Here is an 18,643-nt window from a genome sequence, read left to right on the forward strand (position 1 = left end):
GCTTTCAAAAGGGAATTGGATAAGTACCTGAAGGAAAGATATTTGCAGCGCTACAGGAAAAGGGCGTGGGAGTGGGACTAGTTCTTGCAGAGAGCCGGCACTGGCTTGACAGGCCAAATGGCCTCCTCCTGTGCTGTAACCATTCTATGATTCTATGAATCACATCAACATCAATTAGATCGTGGTCATCGTGTTTGGTGGTAAAAATATTAGCTCTAGATGCAGAGACATCCTGTAAGCCCCACAGTTGTCAATAATTCAAATTAAGAAACATTGGCCTAGAAATTCAGTGGGCTGCACCACCCGTTAGCGCCTTAAGAGGGTGTTAAGTGGGTCGGAAGCCACTGGCCACGCCTCCCGCTAAATTCAGCGGGATGCTAATGGCGGCGCTAGCCGTTAGCACTGCGCCGCCACCGATGACGTCATCAGTGTGCGCAGCGCCCCGCTAACGCCCCAAAATAATGGGACTCAAGGCGGATAAATCACCTGGACCTGATGGCTTACATCCTAGGGTCTTGAGGGAAGTGGCGGTAGGGATTGTGGATGCATTGGTAATAATTTTCCAAAACTCCCTGGAATCAGCAAAGGTCCCGGCAGACTGGAAAACTGCTAATGTAACGCCCTTATTTAAAAAGGGCAGTAGACAGAAGGCTGGAAACTATAGACCGGTTAGCCTAACATCTGTGGTAGGTAAAATATTGGAGTCCGTTATTAAGGAGACAGTAACAGGACATTTGGATAATCATAATTTAATAGGACAAAGTCAGCATGGTTTTATGAAGGGGAAGTCATGTTTGACAAATTTGCTGGAGTTCTTTGAGGAAGTAACATATAGGGTGGATAAAGGGGAACCAGTGGACGTAGTGTATTTAGACTTCCAAAAGGCATTTGACAAGGTGCCACACAAGATTATTGCTCAAGATAAAAAATCACGGGATTGGGGGTAATATTCTGGCATGGATAGAGGATTGGCTATCTAACAGAAGGCAGAGAGTTGGGATAAATGGTTCATTCTCGGACTGGCAATCAGTAACTAGTGGTGTTCCGCAGGGGTCGGTGCTGGGTCCCCAACTCTTTACAATCTATATTAACGATTTGGAGGAGGGGACCGAGTGTAACATATCAAAGTTTGCAGATGATACTAAGATGGGAGGGAAAGTAGTGAGTGAGGAGGACATAACAAACCTGCAAGGGGACATAGACAGGCTAAGTAAGTGGGCAGAGATTTGGCAGATGGAATACAATACTGGAAAGTGTGAGGTTATGCACTTTGGCAGGAAAAATCTTAGAGCAAGCTATTATCTTAATGGCAAGAAACTGGAAAGTACTGAAGTACAAAGGGATCTGGGGGTCCTGGTGCACGAAACTCAAAAGGTTAGTATGCAGGTGCAGCAAGTGATTAAGAAGGCCAATGGAATATTGGCTTTCATTGCTAGGGGGATAGAATATATAAAAATAGGGAGGTATTGCTTCAGTTGTACAAGGTATTGGTGAGACCGCACCTGGAATACTGCATACAGTTTTGGTGTCCATACTTAAGAAAAGACATACTTGCTCTCGAGTCAGTACAAAGAAGGTTCACTCGGTTAATCCCGGGGATGAGGGGATGGACATATGAGGAGAGGTTGAGTAGATTGGGACTCTACTCATTGGAGTTCAGAAGAATGAGAGGCGATCTTATTGAAACATATAAGATTGTGAAGGGGCTTGATCGGGTGGATGCAGTGAGGATGTTCCCAATGATGGGTGAAACTAGAACTAAGGGGCATAGTCTTAGAATAAGGGGCAGCTCTTTCAAAACTGAGATGAGGAGGAACTACTTCACTCAGAGGGTGGTAGGTCCATGGAATATGCTGCCCCAAAAAGCTGTAGAAGCTACATCATTACATAAATTTAAAACAGAAATAGACAGTTTCCTCGAAGTAAAGGGAATAAAGCGTTATGGGGAGCGGGCAGGAATTTGGACATGAGTCTAGGTTCGGACCGGTCATGGCCCTGTGGGTAGCGGAGCGGGCCCAGGGGGCCGTGTAGCCTGATCCTGCTCCTATTTCATGTGTCTAAATCTGTTAGATTCAGGAGATGGTTCTGTGATAGTAGATTGGCGGTTAGGATCAGATCAGCCATGATCTTATTGAATGGCGGAGCAGGCTCGAGGGGCCGATTGGCCTACTCCTGCTCCTATTTCTTATGTTCTTATCGCGATATTTAGATGCGCTCCCTGCTTTAACGCTGGGCGCTATTTGCGACCGGTTCAGGGGGGCCTACCTGCGGCGGTAGAGGCGCTAATTAAAGGAGAGGTGCCGGGCGGCCATTTTTTTTGCTGGCCGCCTTCCAGCACACCTCCGCGCTGCCGTCCCCAGCCTCCTGAGCCCCCCCCTCCCCGCAGAGTGCACCCCAAACGGGGCTATAGTGAATTTCTAGGCCATTGAATATTAACAACACAGCCTATGCCAACAGTAAAGGATTCCATTCTGTGTGTAGCTTGTTTGTGACTAGCAGCATGCCAAAATTTGAGTGGATTCTCCCTTCCCTGGGAGCAGCCATGATGCTATAATTTTGAGGAATTCCACTGTGTCAACACTTTGACCTGGAAAGGCAAATCTCAGGGTGGCTCCTGATACCTGCTTTCCCAGATATCAGCTGAGCATTGCTACAAGAGGTTCATTCACCCACCAGAATCATCATCATTGAAAACACCACTGCCATGTTGAAGGTGTGCTTCAGATGTATCAATCTAGAGATGCTCTACAATATAGTCTGCCTAGGATCTTGAGGATCATGGTAGTGTGCTGCACACTGCTTAACTTTGTCTTACAAAGATGCCTTCTCAAGGAGGATGAAGGCCCCCATGAGCAACAACGGAATCAGCAAGAGCAGCAGTGGTATCCTGAAGATGATGCTTATAAGTCTGTAAATGAAAGAACACATACAGATGAAGGCTGGGGAGTAAGGGGCCCCAGCTGTCTTCTGGGTATTGATGGTGAGCAATTCAACACAGTGTGAGGGAAGCCATTGTAAGCAGCAGACATGCTTGTTTCTCTTACCTTGCCTGACCTAGTAAGTTCATTAAACTTTTCTGACAGAGTTACTGTGCACGAGTGTGGTGCTTGTATTAGCACTGACTGCCCTGGCTACCTCCTTCCACATCCCCTGTGCTGCTCAGTATCAAACACAGTCTCTCTTCTCTGCCACACTTCCTCTAACAGCACTTCCATAGCTGCTTTCGAGAACCTAGGAACTCTTGTCCTGCAGACCTGCCAGACATTATTTGGTTAGTAAACTTTCTGCCCTACTCCAAATCTGTTATGTTGTATACCTGGCTGTTTAAGATGCTGCACTTTTAAATCCTGCAGTAACACACCAATTCCCACCCCCAAATGGGCATGCTCTCAATCAGAGGTGATTCTGATACTTAAAGCACATCCCAAATATTTGAGTTAGGCTGACCACGGAAACTAAGGTAGGGTCAGCCACTTGGCATCAGGTGGCTGTGAATCTTGCCGTGCTCCACTTCCGCTTGGGATTTTGCCCAAGTGGAAAATCTAGGATCTGATGTGAATACAAAATTCTGGTAGTGCCATCTTACATAATGCATGAATTCCTTTTAAATTTTCTTACTGAGTTGAACTTGGTTGTTAGCTGCACTGGGGAGTGTGCTGCTCATATAGAATAAAACAGTTCAGGTGCAAACCGTTTTCAAATGCAGCTCTTGGTAAGGGGAAGATGCTCTTGGTCTTGGAGATAAGTAACAAGAACCACTGACTTGCTTTGGAGCTGCCCATCTGATACTAGGGAATAGGATTTTGGTGTTTCAAGTTGAAATTGCTATTTCTATTCAAAAGATGAGGAGGGCAATTTTTCGTCTGTCTACCGCCCCGTTTTTCATGTGAAAGGGGCACTAGTGGGACAGAAAGCTTTAACAAATTCACACCAATTTCGCCCAATACGAGTGTGCTTTGGTTTAGGCATCCAGTACTGCCGCCGGAAGCAGGTGACAGTCAGAGTCATAGTTATACAGCACAGAAAGAGGCCCATCGTGTCCACGCCGGCCATCAAGCCCTGTCTATTCTAATCCCATTTTCCAGCACTTGGTCCATAGCCTTGTATGCTATGGCGTTTCAAGTGCTCATCTAAATGCTTCTTGAATGTTGTGAGGGTTCCTGCCTCTACCATCCTTTCAGGCAGCGAGTTCCAGATTCCAACCACTCTCTGGGTGAAAAAGTTTTTCCTCAAACCCCCTCTAAACCTCCTGCCCCTTACCTGGAAACTGTGCCCCCTAGTTATTGACCCCTCTACTAAGGGGAAAAGTTCCTTTCTATCTACCCTATGTATGCCCCTCATAATTTTGTACACCTCAATCAGGTCCCCCCACAGCCTTTTCTGCTCTAAGGAAAACAACCCCAGCCTGTCCAGTCTTTCTTCATAGCTGAAGCGCTCTAGCCCAGTTAACATCCTGGTGAATCTCCTATGCACCCTCTCCAATGCAATCACATCCCTCCTATAGTGTGGCGACCAGAACTGCACACAGTATTCCAGCTGTGGCCTAACTAGCGTTTTGTACAGCTCCATCATAACCTCCCTGCTCTTATATTCTATGCCTCAGCTAATGAAGGCAAGTATCCCATATGCCTTTTTAACCACCTTATCTATCTGTCCTGCTGCCTTCAGGGACCTATGTATATGCACACCAATGTCCCTCTGATCCTCTGTCCTTCCTAGGATCATACCATTCATTGTGTATTCCCTTGCCTTGTTAGTTCTCCCAAAATGCATCACCTCACACTTTTCAGGGTTAAATTCCATTTGCCACTGTTCTGCCCATCTAACCAACCCGTCTATATCGTCCTGTAGCCTGAGGCTTCCCTCCTCGCTATTTACCACTCCACCAATTTTCGTGTCGTCTGCGAACTTACTGATCATACCTCCTACATTCATATCTAAATCATTCTAATAACCATTTGCAAATCAGAGTCCTATGCTGGTTTCAGGACCCAAACATTATTTTGGTTGCTATCCGTGTTGCTGTCAACAATTCCTCAACCCGCCCACAAACCATCAGCAGTACAAATTGGAAGGATGCCTTTTCAGTAATATTTAAAGGGATCCTCAAGTGCTCTCGGATAAAGTGCTGGAAAGTTTAAGGAGACATTTGGCTTCTATTAGATAGTGGTTTTTGGTTACGTAGGCCATTTATAGCTACTGATAATGCCTGTAAGACATGTATAACTGTTAAGGGGCTTCTCAATGCACTTTTGCCATCGTGGGGGTCCTTCTGGGAATTCCACTGTGTCTAGTGGAAGAGGAGGAGGAAAGAGCACATGAACTGCAGCTGCTGGAAGAGACGGCAGAAGGAGGAGAACTTGCAGGATTCCTTACTCTCCAAGAGTTTATAGGCCCAGGACATCATAGCTGTACTTTCCAGTGGAGCAGTGCCTAAGGATGATACACTTCTCCAGGAACATTATGTCAGAGTTGTCACCTGGTACAGCATGTTCTGTAACTAACCACCAGAGGAGCACAGCATTGCCTGTTGCAGTGAAGATCACTGCAGCCCTTGACTTCTTTGCCTCTGGCTCCTTCCAGGCAGCAACAGGGGTTATCAATAGCATCAGTCAGTCTGCAGTACAAGTGACTGAGCCATGATTGCCAGGTCAAAGAATTTCATCACTTGCCCCATGGACAACTGCAAACAACAGGATAGGTCTCTGGGGGGATCACACAAATTGCCAGCTTGATGGACCAGATGGTCTTTTCCTGCATGTCATTTTTGTATTTTTGAAAGTCCAGGGCATCATTGACTGCATACACGTCCTGTAGTTTTCTGAGGATGTGGACGACACTCTCAAGGCCATATTAATTACCCATTCCTAGTTTCCTGCTGAAAGTACAGGAAACTTTCGATTAACCGGCCCCTAAATAACTGGAACGCTCTATCCACCGGCAAAATTCAGGAGTTGGTTCAAGTAACTTTTTTTACTTTTAGTTACTTTTTTTACTCCATTTGTTGCTGTGCAAGGGTGTAGCTGAAGCTGTTGCTAAGCTACAGAGACGCTTGCAACTTGTGCCGATTGTTTTGAAGCTGTTAGCAACAGGGTTTGTTGCTTTATACGGCGCTCTGAGCTCCGTATCTTTTACTATAGCGTTCGGTTATCCGGAATTGTTGATGAACCGGCAACACATCGGTCCCGTCCGTGCCGGATACCAGAAAGTTTCCTGTAGTTGGACTTTTTGAACTGCTGCAGTCATTGTGGTTTTGGTGTTCCCTATCTTTTGATTTTGGTTTGTTGCTGTTTAATGAGTATTAACCGTGATCCAATCAACTGCCAGAAAGTCGCTTATACACCAAGAAATGTTACACAAGACATAATGGACAAAATTTTATATCGCCTGTGGCTTTACCTCAAGATGAGTCAGAGGTTATGCTGTTGAAGAGGGGTGTTTGGGTCAATGATAGAGAGATGCACATCGCCACTGAAAGAATTTGGAAAGAAGTTTATAAGAGATGGTCCTAGAGACAGTGAGGTGTTTTGATTGGTTCCTAGAAAATAATAAATAGTATTTTCCATATGCACTACAGGTAGCATTTCTGGGTCCCAACAGAATTTGAGGCCACTATTTTAAATTAGAGATTGGATTAAATTGTTATTAAGTCGCCTATTTGCAACTCTTAATGACCAACTAGAAACTTACTGTTATGCAGCTTGGGAGAGGCAGAACACTGGCATTTTAAAGCATGCTGCCGTTAAAATTAAAAGTTCATAGTATAACACTGCTGCTATTATAAAACAGCACATCCCCTAACTTACTGTGAACAACACCACAGGAGATATGGTATCAGTTTGTCATACCCTAATTTGGTGTCATAAGAAAATGTTGATATTAGTCCCTCTATGCCCATGTTCAAATCATTTATGTATATGAACAAGAGGGGTCCTAATCCAGATCCTTACGACATACTATTTGCCAGTCTGAGAAATTCCCTCAATCAATGCTGCCATTTTACCATTAATACCACGGGCCTTAATTTTTGCAAAAAACAAATCTCATGTGACACTTTATTAAACATTTTTTTGAAATTCCAAATATACAACATTGCTTTCCTTTTTATGTTTGGTAATTACATTGAACAATTTGATCAAATTAGTGAAGCTAATGTTAGTGTTGACTGTTCCTGATCAGCCGAAACCTTTCAAAATGTTATTCTTCATTAAAGGCTGTAGAATCTTTTCTGCCGCTGAGGCTAACTGGTCCATAATTACAAAAGTGTAACATTTGTAATCCTCCAGTCCTTTATTACAATTCGTGTTTCCATTCTTGTTTCCAAAGAATTTTGAAAAATTAGAGTTAGTGATTCTGCTATTTTATCACTAAGCTCATTCAATATTTGGGAGTACTAGACCATCTGGCTTTAGTGACATATCAATCTTAGTGCACCTGCCGCAAAACTAGCCTGGTTATATACCTCCCTTGACCCTACAACTACCACTACCAGATCTGGGTGGACACCTTAAGAAATACTGAATCTCTCTACATTTCCCTCTCCACAGCTAAATGTTTGTAATATTCTAAAATCATTTTGGTGGTTAAAGACAATTTGAAGCTCTTCTTCTCAATGACACATAGCCTCCAGAGGCCCCCTTTCTTACCTCTAATGCTAAATAGGCTTTTTAATCTCAAAATATTAGCATTATTCATTCTTCTGCTTCTGCCTTCACTTCTGCCTCTGTTTCCTCCTCCCCCAGCCCTCCCCTTGCCCTAGCCCTGATCTTATATCAGTCTGTAACTTATTCCTGATCTTCCCCATCAATACCCATCTCCTTCATGAAATCTAACTCATTCTACCCATGACTCCCCTACCAACACAACTTCTGAACAAACAACTATGCTTTTGTTGGGCCAGTGCTCACTGACGTCATCAATGGCTCTTTATCCTCAGGCATTGTTCCTGCTTGCTTCAAAAGTGCCGTAATTACACTCATAGAAACATAGAAGATAGGCCCCTTGAGCCTGCTCTGCCATTCAATGAGATCATGGCTGATCATCCAAATTCAATACCCTGTTCCTGCCTTCTCTCCATATCCCTTGATCCTTTTAGCCTTAAGAAATATATCCAACTCCTTCTTGAATATATTTAATGAGTTGGCCTCTACTGCCTTCTTTGGCAGAGAATTCCACAGGGTCACCACTCTCTGGGTGAAGAAATTCCTCCTCATCTCTGTCCTAAATGGCTTACCCCTTATCCTTAGACTGTGACCCCTGGTTCTGGAGTCCCCGACCATCGGGAACATCCTTCCAGCATCTAGTCTGTCTAATCCTGTTAGAATTTTATAAGTTTCAATGAGATCCCTTCTCATTCTTCTGAACTCCAGCGAGTACAAGCCCAATCAACCCAATCTCTCCTCGTACGTCATTCCTGCCATCCCAGGTATCAGTCTGGTGAATCTTCGCTGCACTCCTTCCATGGCAAGAACATCCTTCCTCGGATAAGGCGACCAAAACTGCACACAATACTCAAGATGTGGCCTCACCAAGGCCCTGTACAACTGCAGCAAGACATCCTTGTTCCTGTACTCAAACCCTCGCGCTACGAAGGCCAACATACCATTTGCCTCCTTAACCGCCTGCTGCACCTGCATGCTAACTTTCAGCGACTGGTGCACAAGGACGCCCAGGTCTCGTTGCACTTCCCCTTCTTCCAATCTATTGCCATTTAGATAATCTGCCTTCCTGTTTTTGACACCAAAGTGGATAACCTCGCATTTATCCACGTTATATTGCATCTGCCATGCTTCTGCCCAATCACCCAACCTGTCCAAATCATACCGGAGTTTCTCGGCATCCTCCTCACAGCACACACACCCACCCAGCTTTCTGTCGTCTGCAAACTTGCAGATATTACATCTAGTTCCCTCGTCCAGATCATTAATATATATTGTGAATAGCTGGGGTTCAAGGACTGAAATAAAGAATAGATTTGCCTTTCTAATCTAGGCTTTATTAACTTTAAAAATCCAGTAGCACATCTTTCAACACCAGTCTCCAACCATGACTGGAGAGAACTGAATTTAAGATGGCCACCACAAATCACCTGACATCCACTACCAATGAGTTTACAGCATATATCTCAAGGTAGAAACAAACAACCAATTACAATACTTCTTACTAACACAGAGAACAACCACCCCATTCACCAATCACAATACTTCTTATTAAACATAGGAAATAATCACCACATTCACCCCTCCTTTTAAAACATGCTCCAACCTAAAATAACCTTTACAATTTATAATTAATTTATTTACAAAAATACAAATGTAATATTTCAACAATTTTAAAACATTACTATCAATTTAATAGTCCATTTTCAATCGGTCGACCGGATATCTTGTTCGTGTCGACCTTCTTAACCTTGGTGAAATTCCTTGCCCTCCCACACCCGGAGACACCAAAGTATCTTCTACAGGAAGGCTATCCATATCCCGATTATCAACGGTTTCCGGATTGGAAATCCCATCAGGAAGTAAACTAGGACGGTCATGAACATCCATCAAAGGCTGACTAATAGAAGTATAATTATCTGCAATAGGATTGGAAATATTCGTAGTATCTATAACAACATCCACATTATCTGAATCATGACTATTATTAGTATCCTCGGAAGAGGGCTGGCCACCACAAGGAGCCAAGTCTTTAATTGAAACAGTACTTTCTTTCCCATCTTGGAATCGAATATGAGCATATTGGGAATTTGCCTCCAACAGCTCCACCTCCTCCACTAAAGGATCATATTTTGACAATCTAACATGGTGTCGAAGCAGCACAGGTCCCTGCATAGTAAGCCATGAAGGTACCGAATATCCCGTAGTAGATCTTCGCGGGTAATTAAAGAGCCTTTCATGGGGGGTCACATTAGTAGCCGTTGAAAGCAATGATCTAATGGAATGCAGGGCATCAGGCAGTACCATTTCCCACTGTGTATTCTTAAGGTTCCGGGATGTCAAAGCCAACATAACTGCCTTCCAGATCACCCCATTGTATCATTCGCACTGTCCATTACCCTGGGGGTTATACGGGGTAGTTCTACTAGTAGAAATTCCCCGACTCTGAAGGTATTCCTTCAACTGGGAAGACATAAAAGAACTTCCCTGATCCGAATGGATATACGCAGGCATCCCAAAGATGACAAAAAGTTGAGTCAGACATTTGATAACTGTAGCAGCTGATACATCTGCGCAAGGAAAAGCAAAAGGAAACCTTGAAAACTCATCCACAACAGTAAATATGTATCGATTTTGAGTCGTTGAAGGAAAAGGCCCCTTAAAATCAACGCTCAGACGTTCAAAAGGAGAAGTAGCCTTTATAAGGTGAGCTCGTTGAGGCTTAAAGAAATTCGGTTTACACCGAGCACAGATAGAACATGATGAAGTCATCCGCTTGACGTCTTCAACTAAAAAGGGCAAATTCTTACTGCGTACGAAGTGTATCATCCTCGTAACCCCAGGATGACATAAGGCATTGTGAAGATTAATAAGCGTATCTCTGTGAATCACAGAACAATAAGCCCTCGACAGTGCATCAGCAGCAATATTATCCTTCCCCGGACGATAAACTATATCAAAATGGTAACATGCCAACTCAATCCTCCACCTCATTATTTTATCATTTTTGATCTTTCCAAAATGTTTAACATCAAACATAAAGGACACAGATTTTTGATCGGTTACCAACGTGAAATGTCGCCCCGATACATAATGTCTCCATTTACGCAGTGCTTCTACTATTGCATATGCCTCTCTATTGAAGAATGTCTTTTTTCACTATTGTTCAAAGTACGTGAGAAAAAGGCCACAGGTCTTCCATTTTGGTTCAGAGTCGCCCCAATTGCAAAATCAGAAGCATCTGTCTCAATCACAAAGGGAACCTGCTCATCAATAGAATGCACAACTGCTCCTAGGATATCCTTTTTAAATTTATCAAAACATGTCCTGGCCTCCCATGATAGAGGATATGTCGTAACCCGTATAAGGGGCTGGATCTTCTGCGAAAAGTTTGCAATCCAATTAGAATAGTAAGAAAACAGTCCAACAACTCGTTGCAAAGCCTTAGAATTAGTAGGATAAGGTAAATCGATCAATGGTCGCAGACGTTCTGGATCTGGTTTAATCTTATTTCCCGAGATAATATACACCAGTAGATTTACCTCAGTAGTCGAAAAGGTACACTTCTCTTTATTAAAAGTTAAACCAACTTTTTCCGCAGCTTGAAGGAATCTTTCTAAATTAGAATCATGCTCCACCCTTGATTTACCACACACCGTGATATCATCTAAATATGAAAAGGTGTCAGAGAGAGAGTTATCACTTATAAGAGCATCCATTGCCCGTTGAAAACAAGCAACACCATTAGTAACACCAAATGGTATTCGGCAAAACTGATACAGCTGTCCACCAGCCTCAAAGGCTGTATATGGTTGACCCCTCTTAACAATAGGAATCTGATAAGCACTCTTTAAATCAATAGTGCTAAAAAAACTTATACTGAGATACTTTGTTGATAAGCTCATCAATCTTAGGCAAAGGGTACGCATCTAATTGAGTATACCTATTAATAGTTTGAGAGTAGTCTATCACCATTCGTTTCTTATGCCTCTCGTTAGTGGTGACAACTACCTGAGCCCGCCAAGGCGAACAACTAGGTTCAATGATTCCTTCCAATAAAAGACGTTGGACTTCAGAATTAATAAATTCTCTATCCTGACTGCTATACCTTCTTGACTTGGTAGCAATTGGCTTACAATCCGGCATCAAATTGGAAAAAAGTGATAATGGAGAAATGGATAAAGAAGTTAATCCACAAATGGATAAGGGTGGCTTAGTCCCTCCAAATGAAAGACTGAGAGACTCGTGTAATTTAAGCATATCATGACCAATCAAAATATCCGCACAAAGATTAGGCAAAACAGATAGGCGTATATCAGTATACGTATTACCTAGAAGAATCAATTTCACAAGGCAACAACCAGCTACTTGTGAAGTAAGGGTCGTCTGAGCCATACACACCTGATAATTAACAGGCAAGATTTTCAAACACTTTTCCTTCACAAACTGAAGACTTATAAAACTCTCGGTACTGCCTGTATCTATGAGAGCCTTCACTTCTAACCCATTAACTTGAGCCATAACTATAGCTTTGTTTAGGCCATGAGCAAATGCAGCAGAAATTGATGCAATAAATGCCCTCTCTACAGGTTGAATAGTCGCAGAAGAGGAGGTGATTGAACCTAATGATTTACAAACACGTGCATAATGACCTCTCTTGCCGCATTTACTACACACAGCCTCCCGGGCAGGACACTTCAAACGAGGATGCCGGACGTTCCCACAAAAATAACACTTCTGAATCCTAGAGGCAACAGCCGCCGAAGTAGAAACTGTTTCAGAATCTAGTAAACCACTCCTATTAAGTCCACCTAATTCCTTTTCGTCCGGAACTGCCGAAACCACAGTCGCAGGCCGATTAGAAAGAGCATAAGAATCCGAACTTCTCTGAGCCGTATCCAATGTAGAAGCTTGCTCAAAAGCACTCTTGAGATCCAAAGTCTTATTTTCTAACAACCGCTGACGAATTGATCTAGACAGTAGTCCATTAATAAAAGCATCCCGTACCGATTCTTCCTTATATTCTTCGGCCGTCACGGCTTTATAATTACAGTTAGCACTAAGGAGCCGAAGTGCTTGTAAATAAGTATCCAAAGATTCTCCCACCTGCTGCCTACGGGCAGATAGAAGATAACGTGCAAATACCTCATTCTTTGGTTTAACAAAAATCTTCTCCAATGTAGAAATAGCCAATTCGTAAGTTTTACAGTCCAAAATATACTTATACACATCCGGAGCAATGTAGTTGATCAGCATATTCAGCTTATTCAGAGACTCTTGTTCCAACACACCCAAAAAGTTTGTAAATGTACAATACCAATGTTTCCATTTATCATCCACTCCTGCAGAATTAGGGTCAGCATTGAATCGTTCCGGTTGAAGATATCGCTCCATTCTGATAAAAAGTTAATAAATTGAAATAAAGAATAGATTTGCCTTTCTAATCTAGGCTTTATTAACTTTAAAAATCCAGTAGCACATCTTTCAACACCAGTCTCCACCATGACTGGAGAGAACTGAATTTAAGATGGCCACCACAAATCACCTGACATCCACTACCAATGAGTTTACAGCATATATCTCAAGGTAGAAACAAACAACCAATTACAATACTTCTTACTAACACAGAGAACAACCACCCCATTCACCAATCACAATACTTCTTATTAAACATAGGAAATAATCACCACAAGGACCGATCCCTGCGGTACCCCACTAGTCACTGCCTGCCACTCGGAAAACGAGCCGTTTATTCCAACTCTTTGCTTTCTGTCTGCCAACCAGTTCTCTATCCAAGTCAATACCTTGCCCCCAATCCCATGTGCCTTAATTTTACACACTAATCGCTTATGCGGGACCTTATCGAAAGCCTTTTGAAATTCCAAATACACCACATCCACTGATTCTCCCTTATCTATTTTACCAGTTACATCCTGAAAAAAATTCCAGTAGATTAGTCAAGCACAATTTACCTTTTGTAAAGCCATGTTGACTTTGTCCGATCCGGTCACTGCTTTCCAAGTGCTCTGCTATTACATCCTTTATAATGGACTCCAGCATTTTCCCCACTACCGATGTCAGGCTTACCGGTCTATAATTCCCCGTTTTCTCTCTACCACCCTTTTTGAACAGTGGGGTAACATTAGCTACCCGCCAATCCATGGGTACTGTTCCAGAGTCTATCGAATTTTGGAAGATGACCAGCAATGCATCTACTATTTCTAGGGCCACTTCCTTAAGTACCCTAGCATGTAGATTATCAGGCCCTGGGGATTTATCGGCCCTCAATCCCATCAATTTCCCTAACACCATTTCCCTACAAATACTGATTTCTATCAGTTCCTCCCTTTCATTAGACCCTATGGCCTAGAAATTGGGTATAGCCCCGCTTGAGGCGTTAGAACTGGCGCTGCGCAAAGTTTATAGCCAGACAAAACTTATCGCCGCCTGGCGCGATATTGGGTTGCATTGCCCCCAAAGGGGATTGTGGCGCGAATTCAGACGTTGCACGGGCCTCCTAAGGCGCAAAACTTCCGGCGCTACCCAATATCGGCGCGGACGGGCGCAGCACAGGTGATCTCAATTACCGATAACCACGAGACTTCCAGGCGCCTGCCAGCTCTTAAAGGGGTGGGTCAGTCAGCCTCAGCTTCCACACTCAATGCCCTGTAGGCCTCAGAATCGGCGCTCGCCCTTCTCTGGCGCAAAAAACTTGGTCAGGATGGAGAAGGTGAGACAGAGAGCAGAGCGCTTCAGCACTGAGGCTCTGGAGGAGTTGGTGTCCACAGTGGAGCGCCGTCGAGATGTTCTGTATCCTGACAATGGCAGGAGGCCGAATCAAAAGGATTACCGCCGAGCTTGGAGGGATGTTTCTCAGAGGGTCAACTCCAGCAGCATGGCGACCAGGAGCCCTGTTCAGTGCAGGAAGAAATTCAACGACCTCACTCGGGTCGTTAGGGTGAGTGTTTATGCAAACTTCTGATTCCCTCCATCTGCACCTGACTTCACGCACCCTGTTGTCATGATGCCCCAATGGCCATCTGTCAGCAAGCACCCATGGCCCTTTCTGGGCACACACATGGACATTTGACTCAAGGCATCATGTAAGGGCTCTTGCACCATGGGGGGGCATGAGATGATCTCTCAAGGCATCATGTAAGGGCTCTTGCACCAAGGGGGGCATGAGATGATCACTCAGGGCATCATGTAACAGAACTTCCCCTTCTTTCCCCTGCAGTCCAAGCTGGCGACGATCCGCAAGGACCAGCGTCGAACCGGTGGCGGACCTCCACAAGTGGTCACTCTCACGGATCTCGAGGAGAGAGTGCACGAGATTCTTGGAGGACGTCTGAGTGGTCCTGTTACCACTGCAGCTGCCGACCCCATTGTCGACAGCGAGGGTAAGGCTCTCACCTTTTTCAGCTGCCTCCTTCCACTTGGTTCCCCCGCCAGCATGCTTTCTCAGTGTGCAGCCATGTCAGAGCCTTGCCGCAATCTGGCATGCCTTGCCGCCAACCTGTCCTTTTGCTAACGCCACTCTTCCACCTCCCTGCTTTCAGATGCTGCATCACCAACTCGGGATCTGTGCCCTGAAGCTGCCAGTGCCAGTGCCTCCGGAGGCGAGGATCAGGAGGAAGCCGGAGCATCCGTTCCAACCTCAGGGGAGCCTACACATCTGCAGACTGGGGATAGTAGTTCCCTGGAGGGGAGGGGGGGGGGGCGCTGTGATGATGAGCCAGTTGCCGGAACAAGCGGCATGCAGCAACGCGAGGGGGGGTAGGCAAGTTCGGCCACCGGCTCCCCGGAGGGCAAGGCAGGGAGTGATGACTGCTGCACAGAGTGCAGAGGAGGTGCGAAGCCTGGCTGAAATGAGCACCCAGGCCCGGCTCAGGCACACTGAGCTGATGGCTGCAGCGGGGAGGATGCCTCAGTCGATAGAAACACTGGCAAAGAGTGTGTTTGACTTTGGAGCAGCAATGGAGAGGACTGTCCAGGGCTTCGGGGCAGCAATGGAGAGGACTGTCCAGGGCTTCGAGGCTGCTATGGAAAGGACTGTTCAGAGCTTCGGACAATCCCTGGAAAGGTCTGTCCAGGGCTTGTCCGAGGCAGTGGAACGGACTGCTCCGGCCTTGTCCGAAGCAATGGAAAGAACTGTCCAGGGCTTCTCCGAAGCACTGGCACCTGCCACACAGGTCCTCACTGCTGCCACGCAGTCACTTGCTGGCCTCGTCCACACCCAGATTGAGGCAACGCGAACTCTCACTGCAGCCACCCTATCTGCATCAGCTAGGATCACCCCGGGCCCTTCCAGTACCATACAAGGCCAGGAATCAGTGGAGCAGGCGATTGTGGCGGATGAGCTGAACCGGTCCCCTCAGAGCCAATGTGTCGTCCGACCATGGTGCAGGTGTCCTCTCTCGGCAGGTGACCATTGCTCATGCCACCGCTGGAACGTCTGCAGTGCAGCTGCCACCACCTGCAGGGCACACTGCTTCCAGCCATGCTCAGATCAAGCAGCCTGCGTCCGCACCCTCCAAGACCAGAGGTCGGCCAGGCCGTCCCTCGGGCTTCTGCGCTTCCACACAGTCAGCAGGCGTCCCCCAGCCTTGACCCCGCCACTGGGGTTCAATTACGTAGGAGCAGCAGGGAAGGAAGGGGCCGACCGCGAAAGAGAAGTTGTTCTCCATCAAGGGGCCAGCAGTAGAGGGAGGTGCTGAGACGTTTCTTTGGCCAAATTCAAGGACTCCCTCACCTGTTGTGATTGTTGGAAATGGTTTGTTTAGTTTTGCGGCTTTGCCGAAGAGTTAACTGTTATTTTGTTAGTTATGGTTTCTGTTGACATGACGTCGTTATGCTGGAAGGAAGGACTTTTGTGACAATAAAGAAAAGTTTTAATTTGCAATGGTACACGTTACTATTTGCAGTCATGCTGGCCTTCAGAGGCTTTCAAAGATCCGAAGTGCGCAGGACGAATGACGCCCATCATTCCGCCAGAGGGGCCTCGAACCGAGTCCTGATGAGCCTCTGACGGATGGCCCTTCCACTTTCAGGAGCCCTCTCATCTTCCGCCTCCTCCTCCTCCTCGTCCGCATGCTCCTCCTCCTCCTCATGCTCCTCCTCGTCCGCCTGCTCTGCTGGACCTTGAGTGACAGCTGGCATTGGCTGGGTGCGTCGAATCGCCAAGTTGTGGAGCATGCAGCAGACAACGACGCTGTGACCCACCTGCTCCGGCGAGTACTGCAGGGCTCCCCCCGAATGGTCCAGACAGCGGAAACGCTGTTTGAGCACACCAATAGTGTGCTCTACAATGTTCCTGGTCGCCTGATGGCTGCTGTTGTACAGCTCTTCTGCTGGGGTGGCGGCCAAATGGAGTGGTGTCATGAGCCATGGGCAGAGAGGATAGCCCTTGTCCCCAAGAAGCCAGCCTCGTGGGCGAGCCAGCCCCTCAAAAAGGTCACAAACTGAGGTCTGCCGCAGGATGAAGGCATCGTGGCTGCTCCCTGGGAATTGGGCGTTGACTGCCATGATCATTTGGCGGTGGTCACAGACCAGCTGCACATTGAGGGAGTGGAACCCCTTGCGGTTGCGGAAGTCCTCAGGGTTCAGTAATGGCGCCCGCAAAGCCACGTGTGTGCAATCAATCGCCCCCTGCACCATGGGGAAGTCCGCAATAGCAGCGAAGCCCTGCGCGCGCTCCACCTGCTTCTCCAGAGTCAGAGGGAAGGTGATGAATTGACGCCTTCGTCTATAAAGGGCAGCTGTAACTTGCCGGATGCAACAATGGACTGCAAACTGAGAGATATTCGCAATGTCCCCAGTGGCTGACTGAAAGAATCCGGTGGCATAGAAATTGAGGGCAACAGTCACTTTAACGGACACCGACAGAGAGGTCCTGCACCGTAGAGGCGGCTGCAGATCCTCAGCAAGCAGGTGGCACAGCTCAGTTACAACCTCCTTCCCAAATCAGAGCCTTCGCACACACTGCTCCTTCGACATTGCAAGGTATGACACCTGCTGCCTGAAGACCCTCGCAGCGTACCCTCGGATTGGCCGACCTCCATTGCCTCTCCTCCTTCTGGCCAATCCCGGCCCTCCCACCATCTCTCTGCCCCTTCACAGTGTCCGGCCATGTGGACATGGCCCTCCAAAGCAGCTCCCATTCCGATGCCAGTCGGTCAAAACGCTGTTAGGTGCAGCGCTCCAACTGCTCTGGACAGGTTTGAAGGTCCCAAGTATTCTAAGGCTAAATTCAAAAAAATCTGCTCCACAGTAGCTCACCAACTCTCTCCAGCAACGATCACAATGAACAGGCCAAGTGGCTGCAGCTTTTATACAAGAGCTGTCCCCTTTAAATAGTGCCCCCCGACTCCGAGAAGGGCCTGGTAACGTTCCATCGAACTGTCACTAATAGCGCTAGGCGCAAAGGTTCCGGGCGCCACCGAATATCCGGTCAGGGGCGCCTAAAAGGCGTTGCACGCTGAAATGACGTCATGATCTGCCTGCGCACGCGGGCGCGCGCTAACACTTAGCGCAGGCGTTAAATGTATAGTCAATATGGGAGGTGTCGCTATCTTCATTGCGCCCGCCCGAACATTGGGTAACGCCCCAATTCTCAGGCTCTTTAGGCGCTAATCGCTGGTGCTACCAACCGAATTTCTAGGCCTATGTTTCCCGACATCTTTGGGAGGTTATTTGTGTCCTCCTTTGTGAAGACAGAACCAAAGTATGTATTTAATTGGTCTTCCATTTCTTTGTTCCCCATTATAAATTCCCTTGATTCTGACTGTAAGGGACCTACGCTTGACTTCACCAATCTTTTTCTCTTCACATATCTATAAAAGCTTTTAGTCAGTTTTTATGTTCCCTGCAAGCTTACTCTCATACTCTATTTTCCCCCTCTTAATTAATCCCTTTGTCCTCCCTTGTTGGATCCTAAACTGCTCCCAATCCTCAGGTTTACTGCTTTTTCTGGCCAATTTATATGT

At 46.1% G+C, this 18,643-nt stretch overlaps 1 protein-coding gene across 6 annotated transcripts in view; it reads left to right on the forward strand.

Moving 5' to 3' along the window:
* The window catches only part of LOC147111928 (protein furry homolog), a 486,257-nt gene that overhangs the window by 117,224 nt on the left and 350,390 nt on the right, over positions 1 to 18,643 (forward strand). The gene's annotated exons all lie outside the window — the stretch shown is intronic.

Source organism: Somniosus microcephalus, chromosome 10 (assembly GCF_052327205.1).
Source record: "Somniosus microcephalus isolate GS21.2 chromosome 10, FLI_Smic_1.0, whole genome shotgun sequence".
NCBI classification, from domain to species: domain Eukaryota; kingdom Metazoa; phylum Chordata; class Chondrichthyes; order Squaliformes; family Somniosidae; genus Somniosus; species Somniosus microcephalus.